Source organism: Coenobita brevimanus, chromosome 64, assembly GCF_032717465.1.
Source record: "Coenobita brevimanus isolate Jiangsu-jjx chromosome 64, ASM3271746v2, whole genome shotgun sequence".
Classification (NCBI taxonomy): Eukaryota; Metazoa; Arthropoda; class Malacostraca; order Decapoda; family Coenobitidae; genus Coenobita; species Coenobita brevimanus.
In genome coordinates, this window is record NC_137017.1 from 17605803 (window position 1) to 17615917 (window position 10115).

General features: G+C 43.3%; 1 non-coding gene across 1 annotated transcript; it reads right to left on the minus strand.

Moving 5' to 3' along the window:
• Positions 1-3803: 3803 nt before the first annotated feature.
• On the minus strand, positions 3804-3922 carry LOC145404784 (5S ribosomal RNA). Its single transcript, XR_013898240.1, has one exon. It is a non-coding gene; the product is annotated as a 5S ribosomal RNA (ribosomal RNA).
• Between the last annotated feature and the right edge of the window lie 6193 nt (positions 3923-10115).

Genomic DNA, 10115 nt, shown 5'->3' on the forward strand with positions numbered 1-10115 from the left:
CAAACACCTTAATGCAGTGACATGGCCGAGCCAGCTCCTCTCACAACTATCTTGTGGCCCGGAGTACAATACCAGTAAAGTGTGCATTGTGACCACGTGACAAACGACCGAGTTTTTGTACATACGCTTATCATCATAGTTTCATCTTAGTGTAAACTTTCAACATTTATGGTGAGATAGATGAACAATAATTAACAGAAGAATAATTGAGCTAAAATATTTGCTCTCTCTCTCTCTCTCTCTCTCTCTCTCTCTCTCTCTCTCTCTCTCTCTCACACACACACACACACACACACACACACACACAAAGACAAGCACGCACGCGCGCGTGTGTCTGCAATCGACATATGAAAATAAAAAAACAACTTATATTTCGCACGTGTCACTTTCATAGTGCTTTATATCAATTTGATAGTGGAGCATGTCAGTTGAAGCCCTCGGAACATTGCCATGGAAAGCTGGGATTCCAAGGGGTTTCTTTGGTCTCATGAGTAAATAAATAGCTAAAAACGAAATTTATTGAGTGTATCTACTACCTGCTGAAAGAATCTCTTCTCTATCTCACACTGTAGAAAAGCTAACCTCTGGAATCATCGCGGTCAGGCCGGGTCGTGTCGGGCCCCTCATTTTTCAGCTGAACGTAGAGTAAACATCGCCTCGCTACGATTGCTAGCTTCGCTCGCTGCGCTCGCTCGCTCGTAATAAGTGGGCTGCTTCTTCTTAGCGTGCCACCTACTGTACCCAGATGTAATAATAATGCTAGTAATAAAAACAGTAATAATCTTGAGTGTCTATCCCGCCTAACTCTGTATCCTGTGAGGGGAAGGCCATGGCTAAAAGATTTTAAAGTATTTCTGTCAGCAGTTAAGCTACAAGAAGTATTGCAAAAACACGACAAAGACATTACAGAACTTTATTATTATTATTATTATTATTATTATTATTATTATCATTTTCTTCATCATCATGATCATCATCATCATTTTCATCATCGTCATCGTCTTCGACCTCTCTGTTATTATTATTATTATTATTATTATTATTATTATTATTATTATTATTATTATATTCTATCTATCTATTGCCAGACGCCTTAATCCCGTAAGGGGTGGCCACAGACAAATCGCCTCCACGTCACCCTGTCTCCCGCCATCTCACTGCCCCGCTCCCAGCTCACACCCCCCTCCCTCATATACCTCTCCACTCCATCCCTCCATCTCATCCTTGGCCTCCCCCTCCCTCTCTCCCCCTCCACCTCACTCACATACACTCTTCTCGTCAGTCTCTCACTCTCCATCCTCTCCACATGGACAAACCACCTCAACGTGTTTCTCCTAACGCTTCCTACCACATCCACATCCACACCACAACGCTCCTTCACATCCTCATTCGTCAGTCTGTCTCTCCATGTGACTCCACAGGCTCCTCTCAGATAACTCATTTCCGCTGCTCTCAGTCTTGACTTGTGTCCCTCCAACAAAGTCCAAGCTTCACTTCCATACGTTAGAGTTGGTATCACAATACTGTCATGTAGTAACTTTTTCACTTCCATGCTCACTTCCCTGTTTCTTATCACTGCTTTCAAGGAACCTGCAACCTTTCTTCCTTGTTGCACCCTTTCAAGCACTTTATCCTCTAAAGTTCCATTATTATTATTATTATTATTATTATTATTATTATTATTATTATTATTATTATTATTTATTACTATTATGATGATGATGATGATGATGATGATGATTATTATTATTATTATTATTATTGGGAGGAGGTGGAAGGAAACACGGGTGAAACCGAGATGAGTTTTGTTTCCGACTACTTTCGCCTGTGGCTTCTTCAGTACCCACAGGCGATGCTAGTCGGGAATAAAACTCACTCCTATTTCACCCGTGTTTCCTTCCACCTCCTTCCAACACTTGTCATAATGTCTCTACATTATTATTATTATTATCATTATTATTATTATTATTATTATTATTATTATTATTATTATTATTATTATTATTATCATTATTATTATTTTTTTACTATTATTATTATTATTATTATTATAATTATTATTATTATTATTATTATTATTATTATTACCGTATTATTATTATTATTATTAATATCATTATTATTATTATTATTATTAGCAGCAGCAGCAGCACCGACGATCACAGGAGTAACAATGAAAGTGATTCTCTTCACCATCAACAAGATCATTTCCTCTCCATATTTCTGAGGTTATTATTTTTATCATTATTCACCCAGGGTAATTATCAGTATTTTCTTATTACTCCCGCCATCTCACATTACGTTATCATTTTTAGTACTGTGCCCCCCGTCCTTATCGCCCTCGCCGCTCTGCCTTTATTATCACACGTTCCGTATTCCATTAATTTATTTACTTGTATATTTCGCCAGGTGTTGCCAGGTGTAATTAAAGGACCAGCCAATCAGGGAATGGGAGGGAGGGTATGGAGGGGGGGGAGAGTGTAGGGGTGTGGAGAGAGAGAGAGAGAGAGAGAGAGAGAGAGAGGGGGGGGGAGAATAGTGTGTTTGTGGGGGGCAGCGGAGGACAGGGGTGTGTGATGGGGAGGGGAAGAGTATGTAGAAGTAAAGGGAGATGTAAATGTTTGGCGGGTGCTTGGGAGTAGGGGACGGGTGGGTGGAAGGGAGGAGTGCGTGAGAAGAAGGAAAATGTGTGTGAGGGAGGGGAAGGGGTGTGTGAGGGAGGAGAAGGGGTGTATGAGGGAGGGGAAAGGGTGTGTGAGGGAGGGAAAAGGGTGTGTGAGGGAGGGGAAGAGGTGTGTGAGGGAGGGGAAAGGGTGTGTGAGGGAGGGGAAAGGGTGTGTGAGGGAGGGGAAGGGGTGTGTGAGGGAGGGGGAGGGGTGTGTGAGGGAGGAGAAGGGGTGTGTGAGGGAGGGGAAGGGGTGTGTGAGGGAGGGGAAAGGGTGTGTGAGGGAGGAAAGGGGTGTGTGGGGAAGGAGAGGAGTGTGTGAGGGACGTGAGTGGTGTGTGAGAGACGAGAGGAGTGTGTGAGGAAAAGAGAGGTGTACGAGGGAGGGGGAGGAGTGTATGTAGAGAGGGAAAGAAGGAAGAGTGTGTGAAAAGGAGGAGGAGTCTGGGAGGGAGAAGTGTGTGGAGGGAGAAATGGATGCATGAAGAAGAAGGGAGGTGTGTTTGGGGTGTGGAGAGAGCAAGAAATCTGTGCGGGAAGGAAGGACGTATGGAGAGGACGTGAGGTGTAGGTTAGTGAGTAGAGGTGAGACTTCTGTTGACTAGGGAAAGGTTATGCTTGATGGAAAACGGATGTAACTGCGGGAGGAAGGAAAGAAGGATGTGTGGAGGGATGGAGGTGGTGAAGTTAGAGAGGCATGAGGAGAAATGAAACGAAATGGTGACTATAACAGTAATTGAGAAAATGAACTAATACACCTAATAGGACGCAGGTAAAATAAAGAAAATATTTACTGGGGAATGTGGGTGTTAGGAACGACAGACGTGAGGCGGGGGAGCAATGTGTCAAGCGTCGTGAAAGAGAGACTGATTGTTCCATTTGCAATCTTAACGTGCCACTCCTCACTGAAGGCGTGGACAGTCAGTTACATATTCTCCTACATTATAAGCGACTTTAATCAGAAACCAACGTGGATACAATCTAAACGATTGGAAACAAGTATTTTGGACTAGGGACAGCTTCCGTATTTGGTGTGTTTGCAGCTCAACGAAGGAATCCCATGTTTGGTTCGTTCGTTTGTAGTTTTACCCCACCTGTAGTGGGGGCCGAGCCATACATATTAGCCCGGTGAACATTATGCCAACAGCATCTGGTGTTCCCAGGCGGTCACCCATCCAAGTACTAACAAGACCCAGCGTTGCTTAACTTCGCTGATCGGACGAGAAGCGGTGCTCTCAGCGTGGTATGGACGTTGGCCCATGTTTGGTTGTTGTTGTTGTTGAAAGATTCCCTGCACATATAGTGCAGGCCGGGCCATACATTAGCCCGATCAGTGGTGTATGGGCTGATTAAAAAACAGTAAGTGGGGAGGACAGGACCTGGGGATTGCCCAGCACACACGTCCTGTCTCCTGACTGGCTTTGTGGTGTGTGTGCCATGTTTGGTAATTATCACTGGGGAAGTATGAAATATACTGAGGATTCTGTGGTAACCTTTCCAATAATATTCATATTAATGGTGCCCGTGCTCACCAGCATCACTGCCCTAGGTGACAGTGTAAGCAGAAACAATGTAGTGAATGTTCTTTGCTTAATGTGTGTGCGTATATATATATATATATATATATATATATATATATATATATATATATATATATATATATATATATGTTGTGGTAGGTGGGAGCGCTCACCATTCACTCACTCGATGTAGTGCTACTTTGGGTGTCTGCCCTTTCCTCTCTTCTTTTCTTTCTCTTCTGTCTTTCTTTCCTTCATTCTTTCCACTTCCTTCTGCCTACAGGTGACTTTACACTCCCTCTTCTGTCTTTCTTTCCTTCATTCTTTCCTCTTCTGCCTGTGGGTGACTGTACACTGAGTGAAAAACCAAATGATTTCCTGTGCACCAGAAACCATTTACTACGCTGGGTGGTAACCATATAACCAAATTTGGAGCCTGGTGGTTTGGTGAGTAATTAAGGAACTCCAATTGGACTGAGCCTGTGTAGGTTTACTGTATATCCAAGGGGTGGTTGGAGCTTATTGCTCACATAATACCACTGAGGGATGTGTGAGGCCGGTCAGTCTCATCTTAAATATCAGGACCAACTTGCCTAGCCCCGGGCTCCTACGCTCCAAATGGGGCAACATAAGATTGGCTGATGGATAGATTTATATATATATATATATATATATATATATATATATATATATATATATATATATATAGATTTATATATATATATATATATATATATATATATATATATATATATTGGTAACATCAAGTTCCATGTTGTCCTGAGGAGGTTCATCACATATTATGCAGTCATTCTTCCTCGATGATATAACTATAACCAGTTTTATTCTAGTCAGTATAAAGTGACAATGTGTGATCCTTATTCATGCCGAGAGTTATCTGATTATGTTGGTCACTGTTAATTGCTTGAAGTCCGATGACGTGCCTTACTGATTTATTCTTACTATCTCCAAACGATTTTATTCAGCTCCGGGGAAGCATCTTGCAGTGAAGAGGTACGTAAAAGTTGTACATAACATCATCAGATCGAGAAGTCTCATCAGAACTGAATGAATCTGTCTTGAGGTAGTAACAACAGTATTAAAAATGCGTATAGGATCGAAGGAGTTACACATACCGTCACTACAATCAGGGAGCTCATCAAGGGCATTGTTTACCGGTACAGAATAGTATACCATTGCACTGCTTATTATACATCGGTAAATATTTAGTGTCATTTTATACTTCTTTGCTAATCCCGATAATAAGCAATGATAATACAACCTTATGTAAAAATGAATCCAGAGGGAGACTATAGCAATTTTTCTATCCCTTGCAAGACTGAATAGATCTTGAATATAATTGCAAATGACAGTATTCTGAAAGAAAGAGAGAGAGAGAGAGAGAGAGAGAGAGAGAGAGAGAGAGAGAGAGAGAGAGAGAGAGCTTGTGAACCCAAGAGAATGAGTCAGTGATAGAATGGCAGTTACACCACCCGCTCACCTGAAACGCAAAGGAGAGAGGAGGAGGAGGAGGAGGAGGAGGAGGAGAAGGAGGAGGAGGAGAAGGAGGAGGAGGAGAAGGAGGAGGAGGAGAAGGAGTAGGAGGAGGAGGGGCAAGAGAATAAGGAGGAGGAAAATGAAAAGAAGGAGGAGCAAGATGAGCAGTAGAAGGAGGAGGAGCAGGAGGAGAAGGGAGAAGAGGAAGAGAAGGAGGAGGAAGACCACAAAATACAAGAAGAAGAGGAGAAGAAACACATGATAGGAAGAAAAAGAAGAAATTTAAGAATTTCCCCCTTTACATTATTCCTGACTTTTCTCACATGCCCTCCTACATCTTTCCACCTATAATCAAACCATATTTCAATTTTCGAAAAAGTTTGCATTCATATTGTTAGGTCCTCGGCCCACACTGCCACAGGCTCCAACAGCAGTAGTTCAGTAATAGAAGGGACGTTGCCCAGTGAGTTGTTCTTCCTATCGTCAGCCTTTCGGTGTACAACAACAAGATCAGCTCAGGCGTCGTAAATATACACTGGCTTCTTAAGTTTCTGTTCTTATGTCCCCGTCCCACACTGCCACAGACTCCAACAATAGCAGTTCAGTATAGAAAGGACGTTGCCCAGTGATTTGTTCTTCCTAGAGGCAGCCTTTCAGTGTACTACAAAACAGAGCAACACAGGCGTTGTAAATAAACACTGGCTTCTTAATTCACTGTCTTTATTTTCCAAATAATTACTCTTCATGCTTGCGAAATACATTTCGCTGTTATCACAAGTACCAAAGCTATACAATCTTCACTAACTGCAATTACATTTAATACTTGCCAACAACTGTTCACTGTTTTCACTGGTACTGGAGCCATACAATCTTCACCAACTGCAATAATGCTTAATGCTTGCCCATTTCACTTCCCTGTTTTCACAAGTACCGGAGCTATACAATCATCACTGACTCTGAAGTACACTCATACTGAACTGAAAACTGACTGAAACTGCTCTAGTCTCTTCTTAACCCTATATAAGCTTCCCACATTCTAGAGTGATCTACTACTTCTCCAAAGTTCTTGTGCATTCTCGAGGGAGCAAAAGTTATAACAGTTACCATCTCGGAGACACCCAAAATATCCCAGAGATTTCTTACATTACTTAGCTCTAAATTATTTAGCATACAAATTGAGATAAAATTACATAATTTAACAGTCACATGAATAAAACATTATAGAAAAAAAATAGCACAAAAATCAATGTACATTTACTAAATACCTCCACTCACAGACAGCAGGCTAACTGGCAGCTCTTTTTTTTTTTTTTTTTTTTTGAAAGATTCCCTGCACATATAGTGCAGGCCGGGCCATACATTAGCCCGGTCAGTGGTGTATGGGCTGATTAAAAAACAGTAAGTGGGGAGGACAGGACCTGGGGAATGCCCAGCACACACGTCCTGTCTCCTGACTTTGTGGTGTGTGTGTGGCAGCTCTGATACATAACAGGGAAAATACGAGAAGCACTGAGAACATCCCAGTAATTCCCAATTAGCAAATCCCACTTCTCAGCACAACCCCTTCCCTAGTCTTTTGTTGTCCCGACAAAACTACGCACTGTATACAAACATAATCCTTTATTCAGACTGAATATTTAATTATACACAAAATAATCCTTCATCTTATCAGGTCTTTTCCTACACCGCTTCTGATGACATCCCTGCTCCTCCACACAGTCCACCTCTCCTGGAATGTCTTGGTCCTCTTCCTGATGCACTTCTTCTCTTGGGAAACTGTCATCATCCTCTTGCATTTCAGCTCCTTGGTCCTCCTAAACATCCCCGGCTGCGGTTGAGCATGATTCATCAGAGACGCCCCAGCTGTAATGTCCTGGCCCATGGTACTGCCATAGGCGATTCACGTATACCATCTTTGGGCGAGATTTCCCAGAATCCGTTGCATAAACGTCAAATAGGTGGTCCAACACAGTGTAAGGCCAGTACCATGGACTCCGCAACTTTGATGACTGTCCCCTCTTCCACTGAGGATTCTATAACCAAACTTTGTCATCATCCTTGAAGCTCACCTCATTTGCCTTGGCATCATACATGCACTTCATCACCTTTCATGAAAATTTAAGGGCTCCTCACACTTGATGATGTACAGTCATAAAAAAAAATATCGTTACCCCAAGGAATGTTCGATACGAAACGAACGTTAGCTGGGCTATGTGGGTGGGTCCTTGCTGTTCGCCCCTCCCCTGTCTAGTGTTGCCATATCACAGTCTCATTACAAGAGCTGGAAGAATGAGCAAGAATGAGTCATATGGCGGGGAAATATAGCGTACGTGTTTGCATTACCCTAAGCGCCCCGCAGGTGATTAATAATGAAACTCGGCACGTTTATTATTTTCCTACTATTCAACACATTATCTCTAGAATACAACAAATAAATTATTTTGAAGTGTAATAAAACTATAGGCATCGACTGCTTTTTTTATGATAGTATAGCAGGGGTGCACGAGTTCATTTGTTTGCTTCAGATGGGTGGTTAAATGCTTCAGGTGGATGCTTCAGTTAGTGGCATCCATGCATCGACGTCTAGAGGCTGTTTCGGAAGCAGGGGGTGGGTATACAAAATATTAAAGCAATGAGACTGAACACGTATTATTATTTTCCTTCTACTCGATAGTTATTATATGTAGAAAGCAATACATACCATTATTACACTGAAATTTACTAACTTGGCTTGTATCGGCTGAATTACTATCATACATCTGGCATGGGTGCACATACTCATTGCCCGTCTGCATGTGTGTTGCCGACTCTACACCATCCTGTTATATTTTCATTTAATGACTTCAGTGCCGGATAATAAAACGTATTGTCTCTATGCACAGAGGCCAAACGATCTACTTAGCTGTTATTACCTCTAGCACAAATTCTATTATCTGTCTCACATAACCGATACTGACAGGTTTGCGGTACAAACTTTCCTGTCTCGTCAATCCACAACACATCGTTGTTGTGTCATAGTGCATAGCTCTGAAGGGTAACGATAGTTTTTCTTATGACTGTACCTCACCCAGCCTTTCCTGAAGAAGCTTTGCATAGCTGGAAGTGTATGTAGGCAGCTCCTCACAAAATGGTCTTCCCATTAACAAGTCAACGGATAAACATAACTTTTGGTCCAGCATCAGTTTTGCAGGGATGTAGCCGGTAGACTCAAGAGATGCAGACCGATATGCCATCAGCGTCTCATGTAATTTCTAGTCCCATTCCATTTGTCCCTCTATGTAGTACTTGGCCAGTTCTTGTCCCAGGATCCAGTTGAATATCTCCACTATCCCATCTGACTGTGACCTTAGTGGGGTCGTCCTAGTCTTCTTGATCTCCGTAACTTGTAGCACTCACGGAACACAGCAGACTCGAAGTTTCTACCCTGGTCTGAATGTAGCTCTTGTGGGATCCCAAAATGACAGAAAAACTAGTCAACTAACACCTGAGCAATAGTTGCAGCCTTTTGATCAGGGATGGCACAGGCTTCCAGACACTTTGTGAAGTAGTCCATGGTGACGCATTTATACCAGTTTCCCCTTTCACTGACTGGCAGACCTCCAGCAGTGTCCACCAAAGCTCTTTCCATTGGTGCACCCACTTGGTGCAGCTGAAGAGGGGCGCAACCACGTTTCTTGGGTTCCTTCTTGGTACAGCATACATCACAAGCCCGACACCACTCTTCAACATCCTGATGCATGCCGGTCCAGCTGAACCTCTGTCACAGATGGCTTAGGACCCGTTCACACATCGCCGAATGAGATGCCGAATGCGTGCCGAACCGTATTCGGCCGGGATTCGGCCAGAATCGGGCGCAAACTGCCCGAATTCGGCCTTTCTGTCTGCTGTCTGTTTGATGTCGCCGACAGTATACCGACGAAATAGAATGCAAACCGAACGCAAATCGAACGCAAACAGAATGCGCACAGACGCCAACCCGAAACTCTTATTTTGAAAATTAACCGTCATTTTTTCGGTGCGACATCGGTACAGCATCGACGATGCATCGGCGATGCATGAACGATGCATCGCCGATGCTGTACCAAGGGCATCCCGAATGCATACCGAACTTCCCACGCCCACCCAGGGGTGTATAAATATGTGCGTACCAAAAAGCCCATCACACTCCCAGTTCCAACAGAGCAACAATGGACATCACAGCAGTCATCCCCAGCGAAGTCAACAAGCAAGCCATGGCCCTGTGGAGCAAAGCACAGACTGACTCCCTGCTCTGCGTCAAGTATCTGACCTACCTGTCTGGCTCTCCTGCGACAGGCAGGAATCTTGGAAATGGGGGTTGGAGTCCTCTGGGAACAGGTCTTCGGATGCCGCCTCCATTCTGCTGTAGATGCTGTAGTGCGCCCGTTCTCCTAGCTCTGGAAAGTGTGACTGGG